At 44.5% G+C, this 20,857-nt stretch overlaps 1 pseudogene; it reads right to left on the reverse strand.

The window, feature by feature from the left end:
- LOC141241989 (vacuolar protein sorting-associated protein 37A-like) overlaps positions 1 to 9,094 on the reverse strand; it is a 29,342-nt pseudogene extending 20,248 nt beyond the window's left edge.
- Between the last annotated feature and the right edge of the window lie 11,763 nt (positions 9,095 to 20,857).

The following is a 20,857-nucleotide window of genomic DNA, read 5'->3' on the forward strand; positions in this document are numbered from 1 at the left end:
GCATACTGAACCAGCATGGCTACCACAGCATCTTGCAGCGGCATGCTATTCCATCCGCTTTGCGTTTAGTTGGACCATCATTTATTTTTCAAAAGGACAATGACCCCAAACACACCTCCAGGCTGTGTAAGGGCTATTTGACCAAGAAGGCGAGTCATGGGGTGCTACGCCAGATGACCTGGCCTCCACAGTCACCAGACCTGAACCCAATCGAGATGGTTTGGGGTGAGCTGGACCTCAGAATGAAGGCAAAAGGGCCAACTAGTGCTAAGCATCTCCGGGAACTCCTTCAAGATTGTTGGAAGACCATTTCCGGTGACTACCACTTGAAACGCATCAAGAGAATGCCAAGAGTGTGCAAAGCAGTCATCAAAGCAAAAGGTGGCTACTTTGAAGAACCTAGAATATAAGACATATTTTCAGTTGTTTCACACTTTTTTGTTAAGTATATAATTCCACATGTGTTAATTCATAGTTTTGATGCCTTCAGTCTGAATGTACAATTTTCAAAGTCATGAAAATACATAAAAAGTCTTTAAATGAAAAGGTGTGTCCAAACTTTTGGTCCGTACTGTACATACACACACACACACACACATATATATATATACATACACGCACGCAGTAGGGAAAATAAGTATTTGATACACTGCCGATTTTGCAAGTTTTCCCACCTACAAAGAATGGAGAGGTCTGTCATTTTTATCATAGGTACACTTCAACTGTGAGAGACAGAATCTAAAAATAAAATCCAAAAAAAAATCACATTGTATGATTTTTAAATAATTAAATCGCATTTCATTGCATGAAATAAGTATTTGATCACCTACCAACCAGCAAGAAATCTGGCTCTCACAGACCTGTTAGTTTTTCTTTCAGAAGCCCTCCTACTCTGCACTCCTCACCTGTATTTATTGTACCTGTTTGAACTCGTTACCTGTGTAAAAGACACCTGTCCACACACTCAATCAATCACACTCCAACCTATCCACCATGGTTAAGACCAAAGAGCTATCTAAGGACACCAGGGACAAAATTGTAGACCTGCTCCAGGCTGGGATTGGCTACAGGACAATATGCAAGCAGCTTCGTGAGAAGGCAACAACTGTTGGCACAATTATTAGAAAACGGAAGAAACACAAGATGACTGTCAATCTTCCTCGGTCTGGGGCTCCATGCAAGATCTCGACCCGTGGGATAAGGATGATTCTGAGTCCCCTGCTCACGCCAGCACATGTCCAGGCCAGTTTGAAGTTCGCCAATGACCATCTGGGTGATCCAGAGGAGGCATGGGAGAGGGTCATGTGGTCAGATGAGACCAAAATAGGACTTTTTGGTATCAACTCCACTTGCCGTGTTTGGAGAAAGAAGAAGGATGAGTACAACCCCAAGAACACCGTCCCAACTGAGAAGCATGCTGGGGGAAACCTTATACTTTGGGGGTGCTTTTCTGCAAAGGGGACAGGACAACTGCACCCAGCAACAGTCCCGAAACTTGAAAGATCTGGAGAAGATCTGTATGGAGGAGTGGTCCAAAATTCCTTCTGCAGTGTCTGCAAACTTGGTCAAGAACTACAGGAAACGTCTGACCTCTGTAATTGCAAACAAAGGTTTCCGTACCAAATATTAAGATCTGTTTTTCTATTGTATCAAATAATTAATTTGCATAATTGCATGAAATAAGTATGTAAAAATTATAAAATGTTATTTTCTGTTTTTTATTTTTAGATTCTGTCTCTCACAGGTGAAGTGTACCTGCGATAAAAATTACAGCCCTCTCCATTCTTTGTAGGTGGGAAAACTTGCAAAATCGTCAGTGTATCCAATACTTATTTTCCCCACTGTATATACTTTGTTACTAAAAAAGAAAAAACCCACCGGTCTTCTATGTGAACATAACAAAGACTATAACTAAAAATCTTATATATTAAAAAAAAAAACTAAAACAAGGTTGACCACATTTTCTTATGGTATTTTTATCTGAAACTTCCTTGGAAAATTCACTGGAAATATCAGAAATGTCTGAAGTGGGGACCTCAATGTAAGACCCCCACCCATTAGATGTAAGGTGGCTCCCAAACATCAGGTGTCGATGCAGCACAGCCATCTGCAGCCACATTTTACGTAGAGCACACGCAGAACCGGGTCATTAACACATACATTAATCCTTTCATTTCGTTCTCCTCTGCTGAAGATGTGTTTGACAAAGACCTCATCTACCAAAATAAAGAGGTGTATTCCCTATGAAGTAACAATACCGTGGCATCTCTTCTTCCCAGGTCCTCTGCGTTGTGCCAATCTTCTGGAAATGTGTGGATACATTGACAACTGGCCACTGCCAGGCCCCTGGTCGTAGTGATTATGCCTACTGTCCAAACTGATTAGACATGGACAAGGAGTAAGGTAACACCCCATTGTCAATTAGATGTAAGGCTATGTTCACACTAGGCGTTTTTTCACTACACATTACTTTCAATGGGTGAAATACACTGAAAGAAGTGACGTGCTCTATTCAGCAAAAAACAATGCAAATCACAAAATACTGATCATACAAAAACCAGGGTGTGAGCACGAGATTTCTGAAATCTCATAGACTTTGCTTGTACTGTAAAACACAGCTGAAAATTTGCATTAAAAAAACGCTGAAAAAAACGCAATGTGTGAACATAGCCTTCAAAGGCACTGCACAGTGGTCTGAAACACAAACTCTGCACATTTGTGATTTTATAGGGTTTATAAGATTACTAAAACAGATGTGTCAGGAGACCACACAGATCCACTTTATAAAAAAAAACACCTCAGTCATTGAAAGGTTAAATTACAACATTCCTAAGTCCAGTGCTCAAAATCTCCCAAGTCTCCTTACATTATGTAGTAAAGGACAGGTGACATTGGGGCCTTGCTTGTCCACCAGGTGATGTCTTATCGGTGGAAAGACTGTGATGAGAGGTTTGTCTTGAGGAAATTGTGGCGGAAGTAAACTGCAATAAAAACAAAGTATTAGAGCAAGACGCGGGATACATGACTGCAGCCTACAGAAACGTGACAGGTCCGGGGAAAATACCCAACAGCCTCATCTCATCTCAATGGAAAATCCATTTAGGTGGCACGTAGCGTAAGGCATAAAGGGACGTCAGCACCCTGACATATGATCGTAATGGTGTTATAAGACATCTGATGAGTCCATCATGACAAATCTAGTGTGGAAAACATATGCAAATCCGTCTGGAAGTGCACTGGGGCGTATCCCTGCACTTAGACAGCTCCTTTCAAGTGCACGGACACGCCCCTCTGCACTCCCACACCAATCTGCAGACACTCCATTTCCTTTTGACTGGCACATCGGAGCTCTGCAAAAAAAAGAAAGGATAATTTTTCTGGGGAGGGACAATCGACGATACTGTTCTACCACTACTTCCATATGTAAAAGGAAGCTGAGAGGACCCTATAAGCCTCCATATTGATTTAAAGTGATTTCTTATTAGTAGCAATTAAACAACTTGCATTAATACACATCATCTATAGTGACGTCATGAGCCGTCAAGCAACATCATTTAATGGCTCCAGTGCTACAAGACATGACTATGGATGACAAGTCATTGTAGGGTACCGATTACACGCAGTGGGGTCTATCAACAGCATGGGACAACGATATTCTAGAAGTACCTAATATGGTCTGCTTTCTTTCAGGGGTTGCCCACTACCTTGATATTGATCACTTACCCATTGGATAGGTCATTAATATGGAATCAGTGGGGGCCATCTTCACAAGTGAATAGGAGCATGCGGCTCCCTCTCTGGGGGGCTGTCAGAACCCCATCGATTTGATATTGATACCCAATGCTGATGTTATCAATATCAAAGTAGAGGACAATCCCTTTAATTCCCATTAGGTTCACATTTAATAACCCCAACAAATGCAACGTAATCTCTCAACTAAGACAATAGCACCCCGTGTCACTTACATATTGATGCTGATGGTGAAGTTCTTAAAGGTGATTGGCAGTCTGTACTCCACATCTTTCTGAATTTCAGTAATACTGGAAAGATAAAAAAAAGAAAACATTAATGATGACAATTCTACAAACTGCTGTGTCCCAAAAGAAAACACAACAGGTGGATATGTGTAAACCTAACCGATGCTCCAGTATTGTGGGTGCTGGAGCGTGCAGTCTCACAAGACACGATTTGTCTACCGTCTTGAATTGGAGGTGCCCCAGCCCCCAATAATGATCTAGGTCTGATTCGGCAGAACAGCATGAGGTCCGGCAAATCTGACCGCTTTATGGATACAACATGCTCCATATTACGACCACAAGAAAAAAGCCAAATAAAGAAGTGTGAGAACAGGACGGCGATGGGTGTATGGAGGATGGCAGAGAGATGACTGCAGAACGCAGCATAAAGCACTCAGACATTAATCATCCCTGACAAAACATAATACAAGTCCTGCTTCATGCTGGCTACGCTTCTCAGGTAACCCTATACTGAAGGACTTGTACTGTTCATAGACCTAACATACAACACATTACATACAAGTTATCCCGCATCAAGAGACACATGACATAAAATAATAACCATCCTAGACATCAAGTTCCCCTTTGAGAGGTCACAAGGTAATATTCGATGGCTCTAAAATGGAATCTGCCACCAGGTTTTGCTATCCCATCTGCATGATGTAAGGGCAGAAACCTGATTCCAGAAATGTGTCCCTTATTTCGCTGCAGTTTTGATACATTTTAGTTTTATCTACTGCAGATCTAGCAGTGCTCTGAATGCTGAGCTCCGTATAACCGGCTGCACCACTGATTGGCAGCTTTCTGTGTACACTGTGCATAGGCAGAAGGCTGCTATACAGACCTTGTGAAAAATGAGAAAACAGAAAGGGAGAAAAAGCGCGCCATGTACCACCTGAGGAAGATAGTTCACTATCGAAACGCTTTGTGGAAAGGGCTCATTAAATTTATTTTTTAGTCCTAAAATTTTTTTCACTTCTAGTGTTCATTCTTTTAGCGCCCTATAGACCGCTTTTTTATTTAATTTGGACCACTCCTGAAAAATGAGGGATACCTGGTTGCAGGTTTACTAGTCTTCTAGTCACAACCTCCTACTGATAAAACAAAGATTTTATCAAAACACCAGCAAGCAGCCCAGAAAGTGACACATCGCTGGAATCAGGGTCTCTGTCTCTACATCATGCTGCTCTCAGAATATATGGCAAAAACCTAGTGACAGATTCCCTTTAAGCTCTCATCTCTAGTGATCAGGACCCTAGAATTTTCTTCTGAGGTGGGTTTCCCTTTAGCTCAGCACCTACCTAGCGTCACTGCATGGCTGCGGAAATAAAAAAAATAAATAAATGAAAAAAAAAATCTTTCTGAATTCTGAAGAGAACGAGCAGTTGTGGAGTGTCTATATAATAGATGTAGAGAAGTGGGATGACGGCGGCCTGTGCTGAGCATTGCCCGGCTGATCGGGTGATGACTGATGGGTCACATGAATGAGTTATTACAGCAGAAACCGCACCCGTCCTGATAACTATTCCTGCAAGGAACCGGCCGCCCCTAACCCTGCAGCTACATAATAGAGATGGAAAGAAACAAGGAGAAAGAAAGGAGGCAATGACCGGGATCACCAAGGAATATCAAAAATATAGAATTTTATTAAAGACTAAACATACAAGACATGTTAAAAAAACAACTAAAAAGCAACAATTGCGCCAATGAATAACAAAACCATTGCAAGGTACTGATATGGTTAATCCTCACATATACAGTACAGACCAAAAATTTGGACACACCTTCTCATTTAAAGATTTTTCTGTATTTTCATGACTTTGAAAATTGTACATTCACACTGAAGGCATCAAAACTATGAATTAACACATGTGGAATTATATACTTAACAAAAAAGTGTGAAACAACTGAAAATATGTCTTATATTCTAGGTTCTTCAAAGTAGCCACCTTTTGCTTTGATGACTGCTTTGCACACTCTTGGCATTCTCTTGATGAGCTTCAAGAGGTAGTCACCGAAAATGGTCTTCCAACAATCTTGAAGGAGTTCCCAGAGATGCTTAGCACTTGTTGGCCCTTTTGCCTTCACTCTGCGGTCCAGCTCACCCCAAACCATCTCGATTGGGTTCAGGTCTGATGACTGTGGAGGCCAGGTCATCTGGCGTAGCACCCCATCACTCATTCTTGGTCAAATAGCCCTTACACAGCCTGGAGGTGTGTTTGGGGTCATTGTCCTGTTGAAAAATAAATGATGGTCCAACTAAACACAAACCGGATGGAATAGCATGCCGCTGCAAGATGCTGTGGTAGCCATGCTGGTTCAGTATGCCTTCAATTTTGAATAAATCCCCAACAGTGTCACCAGCAAAGCACCCCCACACCATCACACCTCCTCCTCCATGCTTCACGGTGGGAACCAGGCATGTAGAGTCCATCCGTTCACCTTTTCTGCGTCGCACAAAGACATGGTGGTTGGAACCAAAGATCTCAAATTTGGACTCATCAGACCAAAGCACAGATTTTCACTGGTGTAATGTCCATTCTTTGTGTTCTTTAGCCCAAACAAGTCTCTTCTGCTTGTTGCCTGTCCTTAGCAGTGGTTTCCTAGCCGCTATTTTACCATGAAGGCCTGCTGCACAAAGTCTCCTCTTAACAGTTGTTGTAGAGATGTGTCTGCTGCTAGAACTCTGTGTGGCATTGACCTGGTCTCTAATCTGAGCTGCTGTTAACCTGCGATTTCTGAGGCTGGTGACTCGGATAAACTTATCCTCAGAAGCAGAGGTGACTCTTGGTCTTCCTTTCCTGGGGCGGTCCTCATGTGAGCCAGTTTCTTTGTAGCGCTTGATGGTTTTAGCAACTGCACTTGGGGACACTTTCAAAGTTTTCCCAATTTTTCGCACTGACTGACCTTCATTTCTTAAAGTAATGATGGCCACTCGTTTTTCTTTACTTAGCTGCTTTTTTCTTGCCATAATACAAATTCTAACAGTCTATTCAGTAGGACTATCAGCTGTGTATCCACCAGGCTTCTGCACAACACAACTGATGGTCCCAACGCCATTTATAAGGCAAGAAATCCCACTTATTAAACCTGACAGGGCACACCTGTGAAGTGAAAACCATTTCCAGTGACTACCTCTTGAAGCTCATCAAGAGAATGCCAAGAGTGTGCAAAGCAGTCATCAAAGCAAAAGGTGGCTACTTTGAAGAACCTAGAATATAAGACATATTTTCAGTTGTTTCACACTTTTTTGTTAATTATATAATTCCACATGTGTTAATTCATAGTTTTGATGCCTTCAGTGTGAATGTACAATTTTCAAAGTCATGAAAATACAGAAAAATCTTTAAATGAGGTGTGTCCAAACTTTTGGTCTGTACTGTATATGCCCAACTAGTCACAGAAAATCTCAATATATGACTACAGACTGCCCACCACAATATAATAAAGAGCAAGGTAGCAGCAAAGTATCTATTCACAAAGGCATTAATCTACAAATAAGCCTATAAAAATAGTGCCCATTATATAAAGCCACAATGAAACCTGCTGCTGACACAATCGCCCCAAATGTGAAACAATACAATTGGATTGCTAAAAGAGCAAGCTAACGCTGTTAGGTCGGGCAGTAGAAAAAAATGATGTAAATACACCTGAACCATCAGGCAACCTACAGAAATGTGCATGGAGGATGTTGTTTTTACATAAGAGTTATGTATACAGAAAAGCTATATGTCCTATACAGGAAAAGTGTGGGATGAGGAGCTTACAAGACCACTAAAGTAAGACATTCACAAGCTCCTTCTGTATACTCCCTGGTGCCGGGGGTCCGACCCCACTGATCTTACACTGAGAATGTATGGGACTCCTGTAATGTCACCCTTCTTTTCTACAATGTAATCAAGGCAGATTTATATGTCTGAACAAGACTTGTATCGACCCATAAAAGAAAAGAGCCGCAGCTCCACCATACTGAATCCCTGCACAGCGACGCTATCAGCCGTGCAGGGACACAACGCAGCTGCCGTCACTTATATAATGGCCGAATGTGCAGGGGAAAGCCACAACGGACCTCATTGTTCTGAAGGCTGCAGCGTATCCGAGCTATATGTGATACTACTCTGACATAGGGAAAGGGACAAAAACCCTTCAAATAGCAGGGAGTGACGTCTGATTAATATTTAGATTTGTATTGAACATAAAAGCACAATCTTAGGACCATTACATACATTACCAGACTACTTTATAGATGATCAATTGCCAGCACAAGTTATATTACGCCCAAAATATCTCTGCAGCACCACCAAATTGCTGTATGAAAAATATGAGGAGTTCTAGAAGTGTGCGCCCACATATTATCTGTGCAGGTCCATATATCAGCCACTATTATGTGAAATATGTAATAAAATACACTATTATACATTATTAATGTTCTGTCCCTTTAAAATTCTGTCACCATGGTAACGACAGTCATACTCAGCCAATAGGATTGCTCGGTTTGAATTTAAAAAAAAAAAAACCTCCTATGTGGTCAGTTTGTTCCATCTGATCTGAGTGTGAAGACAGACACCTGCGATCAGCGAGAGATTATAGGTATAAGACGTGATATAATATAATGGACGGAGCCACATCCCATCACACGCACTCAGCGACCACAACTGACAGGAATCAGCCCATTTACCAGAGGAGAAGTCATTATTCCCCAACACATGATACGCTGAGACACCAGTGGGGGGCGCCACACTCATCACATCTCCCATCTGGAAGGATCCAGCGATCACTTCTAATGGAGGTCACTGCCCTTTTTTGGTGATTGCTGGAGTTTCCCGCGGTCGGACCCCACTGATCTATCAGTCGTCACCGAGCCCAGGGATAAGGGGATGACTTGTTCCATCTGATAATTCCCCTTTAATGAAGCTCAGATACAGAACAGTAAATATCCTCCACATTTCCCAATTTGCCCTTTCCCCAGCAGAGCCCCCGAATTATTTGTAGCCAATGTTTCTAAGACCAAAGAAATATCAGCCAATCCCCAAACCCTCTGCTGACGCCCCCTGATGTTTTATAGATTGTGGAGACATTTCTACAAGAGAAGATATCAGCGGACACCATGGGGATGGAGTATTCTGCCAGCGTTGGAGCAGGTAGTGTCCATCACTCACTCACCGTTCTCTATACTCTTCTTACATGGCTTTCTGGGGCTTTCATTAAACAGACTCATCTGTGGGGACATTTTCTTTCCTTTAATGCATATACTTGGTGGTAAATATTTTTCTGAGTTTTATTGAAAATTGTGCACAGTTTGCCTCCTGTACCCTCTGTGCTGTACTGTCTATTGCTGGCTGCAGAACTAGTTAACTGAGAATCCATCAGTGAGCTCCTTCTGACAGTCTTAACATACATACGTCCTCTTTGTACGGTGAGGATTGCTCCTAATATCTGGTTGTGTTTTCTGCAGATTACATCAGTCCTGAGGAACAGCTGAGGAGACTGGCGTATTGTGTGAAGTTTCTCCCTTCTCCCCTCTACAAGAAGGAGGTCAGTGAGACGACTCAGGGCAACGCTACGGCCTCTTCTATAAGGTAGCTGTGTATTCGGATCTTCCTTGTAGCCTCCTAACTTCATCTCTTCTCTTCCAGCGCCTTATGCCGACCAACCCCATTGCCCAAAGAAGATGCATCGAAGAGTATAAAGCCAGGGAGAAAAGGAAGAGGGAAGAAAGGCGCAAGGAACTAAAAGAACGGCGCAAGTACCTGGATGAAGAGGAAGACGAGGAAGAAGAGAAGGAAGAAGAGGAGAAAGCAGCAAAGAAGATAAAGCTGGACATCATGGATTTAAGACAGAAGACACTAAAAGAACTGTGCGCCTACCTGGATGAAGAGGAAGAAGAGGAAGAAGAGAAAGAAGAGAAAGCAAAGAAGATGAAACTCCACATCAAGATCCCTAGGGGGGAAGTGACGGCCAAAGGCCAGAAAAGAAGACAACCGATCCCAACAACAAGAAGGAAGAAGGAGAACCAGACCAACTTCCGCCAGTACATCAACCGGTAATTGAGAGGAAAGAGGAACATCATGTGGACCATCCTGCTGGAACCTCTCTGCCGATAACATCACATACGGCAATACCGGCTGGTGAGTATCAGACCACCAAGTAACAGCAGGATAGTGTAATATAGTGCTAGTGTATCAGTATTAGTGTAATAAGAGTAATAATACTAGTGATAATAGTAAGAAATAAATAAAATAGTAATAAAATAACAGTAGTAATAGTAGTAGGTAGAATAGCAGTGTGATCCAGGGTCCTAGGACTGATCGCCTTTTCTCGGGGTCAAGAAGGAATTTTTCCCCTGTGACACAAATTGGCTGAAGGTGTCCTGGGGTTTTTGCCTTCTTCTGGATCAATACTGTAGTTATAGGGTAGTATTAGTAGTGATAGGAAAGAATAATAATAATGTAAAAATATAGCAGGTTATTAATAATAATAAGAATATTAAATAGCTATATTTATAAAAATAAAAACATAAATTAAAATAACTCCAGTAGTACAATAAGTAATATATTAATTATACAACTAATAATAACATTATTAGGTTTGATCCAGGGTCCTAGGACTGATCGCCTTTTCTCGGGGTCAAGAAGGAATTTTTCCCCAGTGACACAAATTGGCTGAAGGTGTCCTGGGGTTTTTGCCTTCTTCTGGATCAACACTCTAGGTATAGGGTAGTATTAGTAGTGATATTTTAAGTAGTTATAGAAAACTTAGAATAGCAAAGTAATAAGATAGCAGGACATAAATAATATATTATCTATAAAAAGTACAAAAACCTAAATTAAAATACTAATAACTACAGTAGCAGTACAATTAGTTGTGTAATATTAATAAGAATTATTAATAACTAGTAATAACATTATTAGATTTGATCCAGGGTCCTAGGACTGATCGCCTTTTCTCGGGGTCAAGAAGGAATTTTTCCCCTGTGACACAAATTGGCTGAAGGTGTCCTGGGGTTTTTGCCCTCTTCTGGATCAACACTAAGTATAGGGATTTTAGTAATACCATTATCATAAACACAAGAGTAATAAAAAATTATAAAACTAATTAAAAAAATGAATTATAACAGGTACAATTGATTGCATTAGTACAGTAATAATAAACATTAAAAATGGTGGTCCCAGTTAGTAAGTTAGTGTAGTGTTACTGTAGGGACCCATCTGAAGAGGTCGCCTTGACGTTGGCAGATGGGCTCGCACAATTTGCTCAAAGTGTGCGCTAAGAACCTCATATTTCTATGTACAGGAGATCTAGCAGTAATACCATTCAGGAGATAGGTATTTGTGCACACACATTTTGTTATATACTTTTGCGCCGCACACAGGGCAGGTATACAGGTACAGGACGCTCATATGTAGTGAGAGTGTTGCAGTAATATTATAACTGGACCTTAAGGGTAAAATGTTGATAACTACAGGTCCTGGAAACACATCAGAAACTAGAACCTGTAAGTAACTGGTTCCCAGCTAGTGATTAATATGTAAAGGGCAGTCTGGTACCAGGACCCGCGTTATAGGACACATTATCATCAGGCAGGTGCAGTCAGGGCTCTTACAAGATCTGCGGCAGTCGTGTGGCGGTATAACACAGTCCCGCTCCTGCCTCAGGCGCCAGCAGTGGAGCCAACTCTGATCCTGGCAGCTTAACCCCTTATATGACACAGTCAGTGGCTTTCACAGCATTTAGGCACTTAAGACCGGAGAGGGAGGAGCGATCATGGTGCCGATGAGTTTCTATGGCAGCCGAGATCTAACAATGGACCCCATGACGGCCGTCTTACTGCTCTTATTAGACCCCGGCTGAGGAGAGGTCTATGAGGACACCGGTCAGAGTTATGTCGCCTGCTCTGCAGCTATTAGAAATATCTAGGGCTGATTAGTTTGCTATCTGTAAATCGGATCTAGCCTTGCCCCCCCCAGCAGCACTGGGCTACCACTGGTGTGATCAGGGCTATTGGGCTCCTAGATTGGGCAGAGGAGCTCAGTCTTCAGCAGGAGCTGGCTGAGGAGAGCGGAGCGACTTGCATGGGGCTGCTGCACAAGAAGCAGCTCACAAGGTGGAGATTTATCCGGAGACGCGGTACCCGGGCTGTGATCTGCTTTGCAGGCTGCATAGTCGCTGCCTCCTAGGACCCGAACTTCACCCCTAACAGGCACAGCAGAGCTCGGACAGCTGCAAGTGCCGGAGAGTGGTTGATTAGTGACTGCTGTGTCTCCTGCACTCAGATAAGAGCGGGGGCTCAGTAATGGTGAATACGGGAAGTGTTCACCCCTCACATGCCCTATATGTGGCCCCCAGAGGTAAAGTCTTCCCTGTACCCAGCGCCTCCTCCCGCCTTCACTGCTGGCGTGCGCCATTGCTTAGAGGGGATGTCTGAAGATAACAAGTTACATACATAGTAACATAGTTTTTAAGGTTGAAGGAAGACTAAGTCCATCTAGCTCAACCCATAGCCTAACATGTTGATCCAGAGGAAGGCAAAAAAAAACCCTGTGGCAAACACTAAGCTCCACATTGGGGAAAAAAATTCCTTCCCGACTCCATACGACAATCAGACTAGTTCCCTGGATCAACGCCCTATCATGGAATCTAGTTTTTGTAACCTGTAATATTATACTTTTCAAGAAAGGCATCCATGCCCTTCTTAAATTTTAACAGTGAATCACTCATTACAACATCATGCGGTAGAGAGCTCCATTGTCTCACTGCTCTTACAGTAAAGAATCCCCGTCTGTCATTATGATTAAACCTTCTTTCCTCCAGACGTAGAAGATGCCCCCTTGTCCCCGTCTCAGGCCTCAGAGTAGAAAGATCAGTAGAAAGGTCTTTGTACTGTCCCCTCATATACTTGTACATAGTAATAAGATCACCCCTAAGCCTTCGTTTTTCCACAGCAAATAACCCCAAGTGTAATAACCTGTCTTGGTATTGCAGACCCCCCAGTCCTCTAATAACCTTGGTCGCTCTTCTCTGCACCCGCTCTAGTTCAGCTATGTCTTTCTTATACACCGGAGACCAGAACTGAACACAGTATTCTAAGTGTGGTCGCACTAATGACTTGTATAGAGGGTCATGAGGTTATTCTTCTTCAGATACTCTATTATAGCATCTCTTAGGAAACCCTCCAGGATTTTACCCACAGTAGAGGTTAAGCTTACCGGCCTATAATTTCCAAGTTCGGTTTTTGTCCCCTTTTTGAATATTGGCACCACATTTGCTATACGCCAGTCCTGTGGTACAGACCCTGTTATTATGGAATCTTTAAAGATTAAAAATAATGGTCTATCTATGACGTTACTTAATTCCTGCAGTACTAGCGGGTGTATCCCATCCGGGCCTGGGGATTTGTCAACTTTAGTTATCACTTATCCACAGGCTCAGTGATCACTTACTGATCGTGGGGTCTGACCACTGCGAACCATCGTCTGATCGGGAAGGAACGGAAAGTCAGGGAACAACTGCAGCTCCATTCATTCTCTATGGGGCTCTGGAAAAAGCCGAGCTCAGCGCTTGGATGCCACATAGGGAATGAATGGAGCAGGTCCTGGAGTAATAACATGTCCTCCTCAGCTTTCTGTCTGTGTAGGTGGCTCAGCCCTCGTCTCCCCTTCTGTTCCCGACTTCTGTTTTGTTCCCTGTGGACTTTCTCTCAGTCCTCTGCAGCCATTATGTGTGTAGACAACTTCAAAAAGAAAAAGTAGCAGAACATCAGTCATCTAATAATCCACGATATTCAGGGGGGAAAACAAAACGGTGATGTTCTTACACAGTCGCCTCCTCCTGAGCTGATGAAGATGTCGGTGGCAGCACATTGCGGTTTGTGTTCTCTGCCTGAATATCGCGGATTATGTGACGTCCCGCAGCTTCTCATCATCCATGTTGGGCTGTTGGACGACGTGTGGACGCTCGGCTTGTTGGATTCTTGTGTTACTACCAGCACTGACTTTATATTGGGACTCCTGTGCCGATTCCCATTTCTAATAGCAGCGTGTTATACCAGCACGTGACGGCTGCCACAATCACGTGACGGCTGCCACAATCACATGACGGCTGCCACAATCACGTGACGGCTGCTACAATCACGTGACGACTGCTAGGCAGGGACGCCGCCCCCCTCACCTCTCCGCTCCGTGCCCGGCGTCTTCCTCCCGCTCTGCTGGCAGCGCACGCTGCTTCCTGGTCAATGTGCTTAGGGCGCGCGCGCGCTCCCTCTCTCTTAAAGGGGCCGCGCGCACAGTCCTAAGGAGTCCCCGGCCAATGGCCGGAGGACCTCACCATATATAAGGCACCTCCTCCAAAATGGAGGTGCCCGAGCTCTGTTGTTGCAAAGCCTTTCAAATCTGCTTCAGCCCTCAGGTCCCGTTGCCTGATACCTGCCTGATATCTGCCTGATTTCTGTCTACCTGCTTGCAATCCTGTGGTCCGACAGTCTGCCTACCAGCACCTGCCAGTCTGTCTATGGATCAGTCCGCCAGCGGACCAGGAACTACCTGCCAGATACCTGCCTGCCTGTCCAGAGACTCTTACCCGCTCACCTGGGAGCGCTCACCTGCTACCCGCCTGCTAGCCTACCTGGAGGCTTAGCCGTCACTTGCTGTGACCACCTGCCTGTCCAGAGACTCTTACTCGCTCACCTGGGAGCGCTCACCTGCTACCTGCCTGCTAGCCTACCTGGAGGCTTATCCGTCACTTGCTGTGACCACCTGCCTGTCCAGAGACTCTTACTCGCTCACCTGGGAGCGCTCACCTGCTACCTGCCTGCTAGCCTACCTGGAGGCTCTGCTGTCACTTGCCGTGACCCCCTGCCTGCCCAGAGACTCTTACCCTGTTGTCACTTGCCGTGACCACCCGCCTGTCAAGAGACTGTCCCCGTCACTTGCCGTGACCACCCGCCTGTCAAGAGACTGTCCCCGTCACTTGCTGTGACCGCCCTGCCCTTCTACCCTGAGACTGTCCTTGTCACTTGCAGTGTCTACCTACCCGCCTTCCCTGGGAGCCACCCACTTCCTTACAAGGACTGCCCTTTGTATAGTAGCTCAGAGGTTCCACCTCCCAGACCCGTTACAGTTTGCTCGGGCCATGGAACCCGGTGGCACCCAAGCTCCCTCGCTCTCGGACCTATGTCATGAACTTTCCCGTCAGAGGTCCCAACAGGAGTCCATCCTGAGTCACCTGCGTAGTGTTAACTCTCGCCTGGACACACTGACTGTCTCATCGGGAGCTGCTTCCACTCGCACACTTACTACCCCGGCACCGCCGCTGCCCATCAATACCATAGCATCCCTTCCCGGTCCCCGTCTCTCCGCCCCGCCTCGTTTTGGCGGAGATCCCGGTCAGGCACGGGGCTTCACTAACCAGTGCACTCTGCACTTCGAACTTTTGGCACACCAGTTTTCCACCGACCGAGCCAAAGTAGCCTTCATCATGTCCCATCTCACGGGGGAGGCGCTGGCTTGGCTAAATCCTCTATGGGAGAGAGGAGATTCCCTGGTGTCCAACCTGCCAGCCTTTCTCACGGCTTTCCGGAAAGTCTTCGACGAACCAGGACGGAAGACCTCATCCGCGTCATCTCTGCTACGCCTCCGTCAAGGAAGTCTCACTGTGGGCCAATATGCCATACGGTTCCGTACCCTTGCTTCGGAGCTTGCCTGGGATAACGACGCCCTGGTGTCCGTCTTCTGGGAGGGTCTGTCCGGCCGTATTAAAGATGAACTCGCCGGTTGGGACATTCCTACCAGTCTCGACGACTTAATAACACTCGCCACCCGGATTGACATCCGGTTCCAGGAGCGCACCAAAGAGGTCACCCGTGAGAGGAGGTTTCCACGCCTTGCCCCTACCTTTCAGAAACCCGTCACTTCCTCCGTTCCTCCGTTACTCCTCAGGCGCACTCACCCGAGCCTATGCAGGTCGACCAGGCCAAGATGGTCAAAACCCGTCAAGAATTACGCCGTGCCGAGGGGAGCTGCTTCTACTGTGGCAGTAAGGAGCACCGGATCCGTTCCTGCCCGGAGAGGTCGGGAAACGCCTGTGTCTAGGATCGCTCAGAGAGGTCGTCCTAGACAAGAGTAAACCCTCTCCATCTCTGATGCTGTCGGTCTCTATCATCTGCGGGGAGAACAGTTTCTGTGAACTAGCTCAATTTGACTTTGGAGCTGCCGGAAATCTCATTTCTCTATCCCTGGTAGAGAAATACCACATTCCCACCAAACCCCTGGCTGTACCCTTATCTGTCGCCTCCGTGGATGGGGGTCTCTTACCGCATCCCATTCAACTCATCACCGAATCCATAACTCTGCAGGTGGGAATGCTGCACTCTGAGAGCATCTTCTTCCATGTTCTGCCTGGACTCTCTCACGCCCTCTTGCAAGGCCTACCTTGGCTCCAGAAACATGCACCCGTGCTTGATTGGCAGACCGGAGAAGTCCTTCGCTGGGGAGAGGACTGCCATAAGATTTGTTTAGTTCCCGTTCTTCCTGCCCGTCCTTCTCCTACCCCAGCCAATCTACCCGGCCTACAGGTTACCTACTGGTCTTATGCGGATGTCTTTAATAAAAGAGAAGCAGAGACATTACCCCCTCATAGACCATACGATTGCCCAATCGACCTGATACCCGGCGCTACTCCTCCCCGTGGGCGTATTTACCCTTTGTCCGCTGCTGAGACCCGGTCCATGTCTGAATATATTGAGGAGAATCTGGCCCGGGGATTTATCCGGAAATCTACCTCCCCGGCGGGAGCAGGCTTCTTCTTCGTCAAAAAGAAAGACGGCTCACTCCGTCTATAGACAATGGGCCATAAAGGTTTCTGAACCATTCCACTACTAGCCTCTCTAGGACTTATACGCCAGCCAGAAAAACAGACCAAAAACATCAATCCCGGGACACATCCACAACACAATCATTGGATCCATACTTTGATTCTTAAATTCTCCAAAGGATAGAAGGCAGGACTGTCAATTTATCTGAGGGAGATTCTACTGGTTCAAAGGGACCTGAGCCAGACAACAATCTGTTGAATTACCTGGGAGCCGACTGCTCGGGGGTGAGGGAGTCTCTTCTATGCAGTGATATAATTAGGTAGAATATAACAGTTATTCTTACCTCAGCGCTGTATATATCACCAACAGAGAGCTTCACTCGTCCCATGTCTCGGACCGGTCGAGCACCCTTGGGTAGATTAACTCAAGGTCCCTGTTCGAGGCGCCAGTTGTGGTCACTGCATTCTGAGTCTTCTATCCTTTGGATTACGATATCGGAGAGTGAGACACAGGACAGGATGTGTGTCAAACAAGCTCTAAACTTTATTACAAAGCATAGGTTTTATATCCACCCTGAAGGCAGGAAACGGATTTACCATATATGGTTTGATTATAGAATTTTAGCACACAAAGACTAACTTCTATTCTCGTGCTTGTGTTGAAACATTCAATCGGACACATTGAATTAGACACATTAAGGCTGTGTGCCCACGTAGCATTTTTCAAGCGTATATGCTGCGGAATTTCCGCAGCGTAAACGCTTGAAAAACGCATGTATATCCGCACCCCATGTTCCCCAATGGGATTCCGCAAGTTCTATGCACATGCTGCGGATTTTTCCGCAGCGTTTATGCCGCGTTCAAAAATCCGCAGCATGTCATTTAATTTTGCGTTTCCGCAAGCGGAATTGCCTTTGTCCAATGCATAAAAAACGCAAGGCAATTCCGCATGTGGAAAACGCGTGATAAACGCGCGAAAAATGCGCGATAAACGCGTGCGGAATTCCGCATGCGTTTTTCCGGGAGAGGACTTGCATTTATGCAGCAGAAATTTTCTGCTTCATAAATGCAACGTGGGCACATAGCCTAAATCAGATACATTTTGATGACTGGCAAGGACGCATTATTGATTCAAGAAGGAACATTCATAGCTGGTGTTTTTCTTTTGACCTAAAGTAACTTTCAGACTTATATAGCATAGATGGGGCTTTTGACTTGAGGGGTCTCATCTTCTGCTATAACAACTGCCTGTCAGTGTAGTATTAACGACCCCATACACATGAGATAAGTGTTTGCTGAATGGTCATTTGGCAGACGGCTATCTCTCATAACTCCCCTATACACACAAATGTTCAAATTTCCTATGGTCTGTATAATAGAGTCGGCTGCAGACTCCTCTACAGGAAGAGCAAACGGATTAGTCTCTGAAATTCACGATGCCAAATCCTTCTCTGCCCTGACATCATAGGTCGGAAGGCCCCCAAATAAATGATATAGTCGACCAACCCCCCCGAAATCAGTGCTTTCATGCAACTTTAGTCTAATGTGAATAGGGGGCGATAAAAGGTAACTTATTGGAAGCTGTCTCTGGTCCGGCATAGTAGACTTTCATACATTGCAGGCCCAGACACCATTATTAGACATTTAAGTATCATAGTAACTAAGTAGCCCCATACAATCGAGTACTTGGGGGAGGAGGGGCATTTAGTTGAATTCTGTCAAACCTTATTAGATGCCATGTTTGCTTTTGACAGCAGCAAGTGGTTAAACTACCAGGGTTTTTGTTACAGCCGCACCTGTGCCATCCCTGCGGTGAACATCTATGTTCTGGTGCCCAAAAGAGTTCATTTTTTTTACAACAAATGTTTAACGTGTTAAAAAATAACAAAATGTGTTCTTTGGTTTTTGCATGTTCTTTTCTTTTTACAAGAATTGTTGATGCCAATAATATCTACTTTTTTCTGGTGTTTCTCTTGTAATATAGGAAAGCCTAAGGCCAGAAATAAACCACATAAAACACTGTACATGTAGACTTTGGTATCAAATCATTTCTGCCCTCGGTGTTTGTGCAAACAAATAAGCTTTATAAATGCCTCAAACTTCTGTGTGTGAATCAGACATCAGATCTAAAGTGATAGAAGATTTCAGTCCGGTGAAGACGGGAAACATTCATATAGATGACAGGTGGTGATGTAGTCAGTGACGGACTCTGGATAACTATGTTTCTAGAGCCGTAGTAGACGATGAAGATGTCGTCCTCATCATGAAGTAATTACTTCTCATGTCGTGTAATGAATATCTCCTGCAGTATTGCTAATCCAGTGTCCATAAAAGAGACGAGATGTAAAGAAGAAAACTAAATACTGTAAAATAATAAATCTCCTCATATGTTTCCCTCATTGTCTCCAGTAATTGTATTATTACACAGGATTTTTATGATGTTACATAGGCTCATCTTCTTCCCATTCAGATCTCTACAATATCAGATCCTCTCAGTGAAGATCTTCTATATAAGAGAGTTTTCCTTATTTACCCATCAAATATGGATATGGACAGAAACAAGATGGCGGAGAGGATATTACACCTCACCCTGGAGATCCTCTTCCGGCTTACTGGAGAGGTGAGAGATTCTGATGACGTCACATTACATCATTCTTATCTATGGGAATAACAGATGAACAGAACTGGAGAGGTGAGGACTCTGGAAATGTCTGTAGTGAGATTTATTAATGTGTCTCTCCATAACCAGGTTTATACAGTAGTGAAGAAGACCTCTAGTGGGCGCTGTCAGGACCCTGTGTCTGAGGGAAGGGAGAGACCTCTGAGCCCAATAACGGGGCCTCCGCCTCACCCCCTGATACATGAGGACATCAATGACCAGAAGATCCTAGAACTCACCTGCAAGATGATTGAGCTGCTGACTGGAGAGGTGACACTGCTGGGACTGCTGGGACATTATACAGTAACGCTATGAAAGGATCGGGGGATGACGGTATCATTGTATGTGTCAGGTTCCTATAAGGTGTCAGGATGTCGCTGTCTATTTCTCCATGGAAGAGTGGGAGTATTTAGAAGGACACAAAGATCTGTACAAGGACGTCATGATGGAGGTTCCCCAGCCCCTGACATCATCAGGTAATAGACAGGACTAAATACACACGGCCTATAATTATCTGTATGTAAAGAATGAATTCAGTCCCTGTATGTGTTTCCTCCAGTTCTATCCAGTAAGAGGACAACACCAGAGAGATGTCCCCATCCTCTTCTTCCACAGGACTGTAAACAAGAAGATCCCAATGTTCCTCAGGATCATCAGGTAGATGGAGATAAGGTGTCATGAGATCTCCCCTATGATGTGTAGACGGCTGTGAAGGTCTTGTGCTCAGTCTTGTTTTATCCACCAGTATTATATGTTTTATACTTGTGTAATGAGAACGGTGGAGATGGCAGGATTAGAGCTGATCATAGATGGGACTTCTCCATCTGTCTGTGATTCTTACAATATTTGTTTCAGGGTGAAGATCTGACCCATATTAATACTACAGAGACATATGTGAGGGGTGATGAGCGGTGTTAAGAGGAGTTTCCTACATATGACTACCCAGGTAAGTAGTAACCACTAAATGCAGAGAAGTCACAGATTCTTCCCAGTCACCGGCTGTGGCTGCTTTATCGGTCGTGTAGACTCATAAAAGAACAAAGCGATCAAGATCACCCAAAAGAATGTTTCTCAATATAAAAAACAAATTTTATTGTATAAATATAAAATGCAAAATGCAATACACATGCTTGACAGAAATTGTGTAAATACATACACTATAAAAAATCCATCGTAATGTAGGACCGACGCGGTCCGTTCTGTGAGAATCACAACAGCTCAGTGGCCATGTGCACTATCATTAAGTGACCCACCTAGCCATACTAGAGTCCAAGTAAATATACGAGCATAGCAGTTAAAGTTGTCCAGGAAAATAATACTGGTCTATGGTAAACAGTTCATTGAATAGTCACCAAATAGTTAGGCATCAAACTAT

This window comes from Phyllobates terribilis, unplaced genomic scaffold (assembly GCF_046119375.1).
Source record: "Phyllobates terribilis strain yellow unplaced genomic scaffold, ASM4611937v1 Scaffold_1030__1_contigs__length_461401, whole genome shotgun sequence".
NCBI classification, from domain to species: domain Eukaryota; kingdom Metazoa; phylum Chordata; class Amphibia; order Anura; family Dendrobatidae; genus Phyllobates; species Phyllobates terribilis.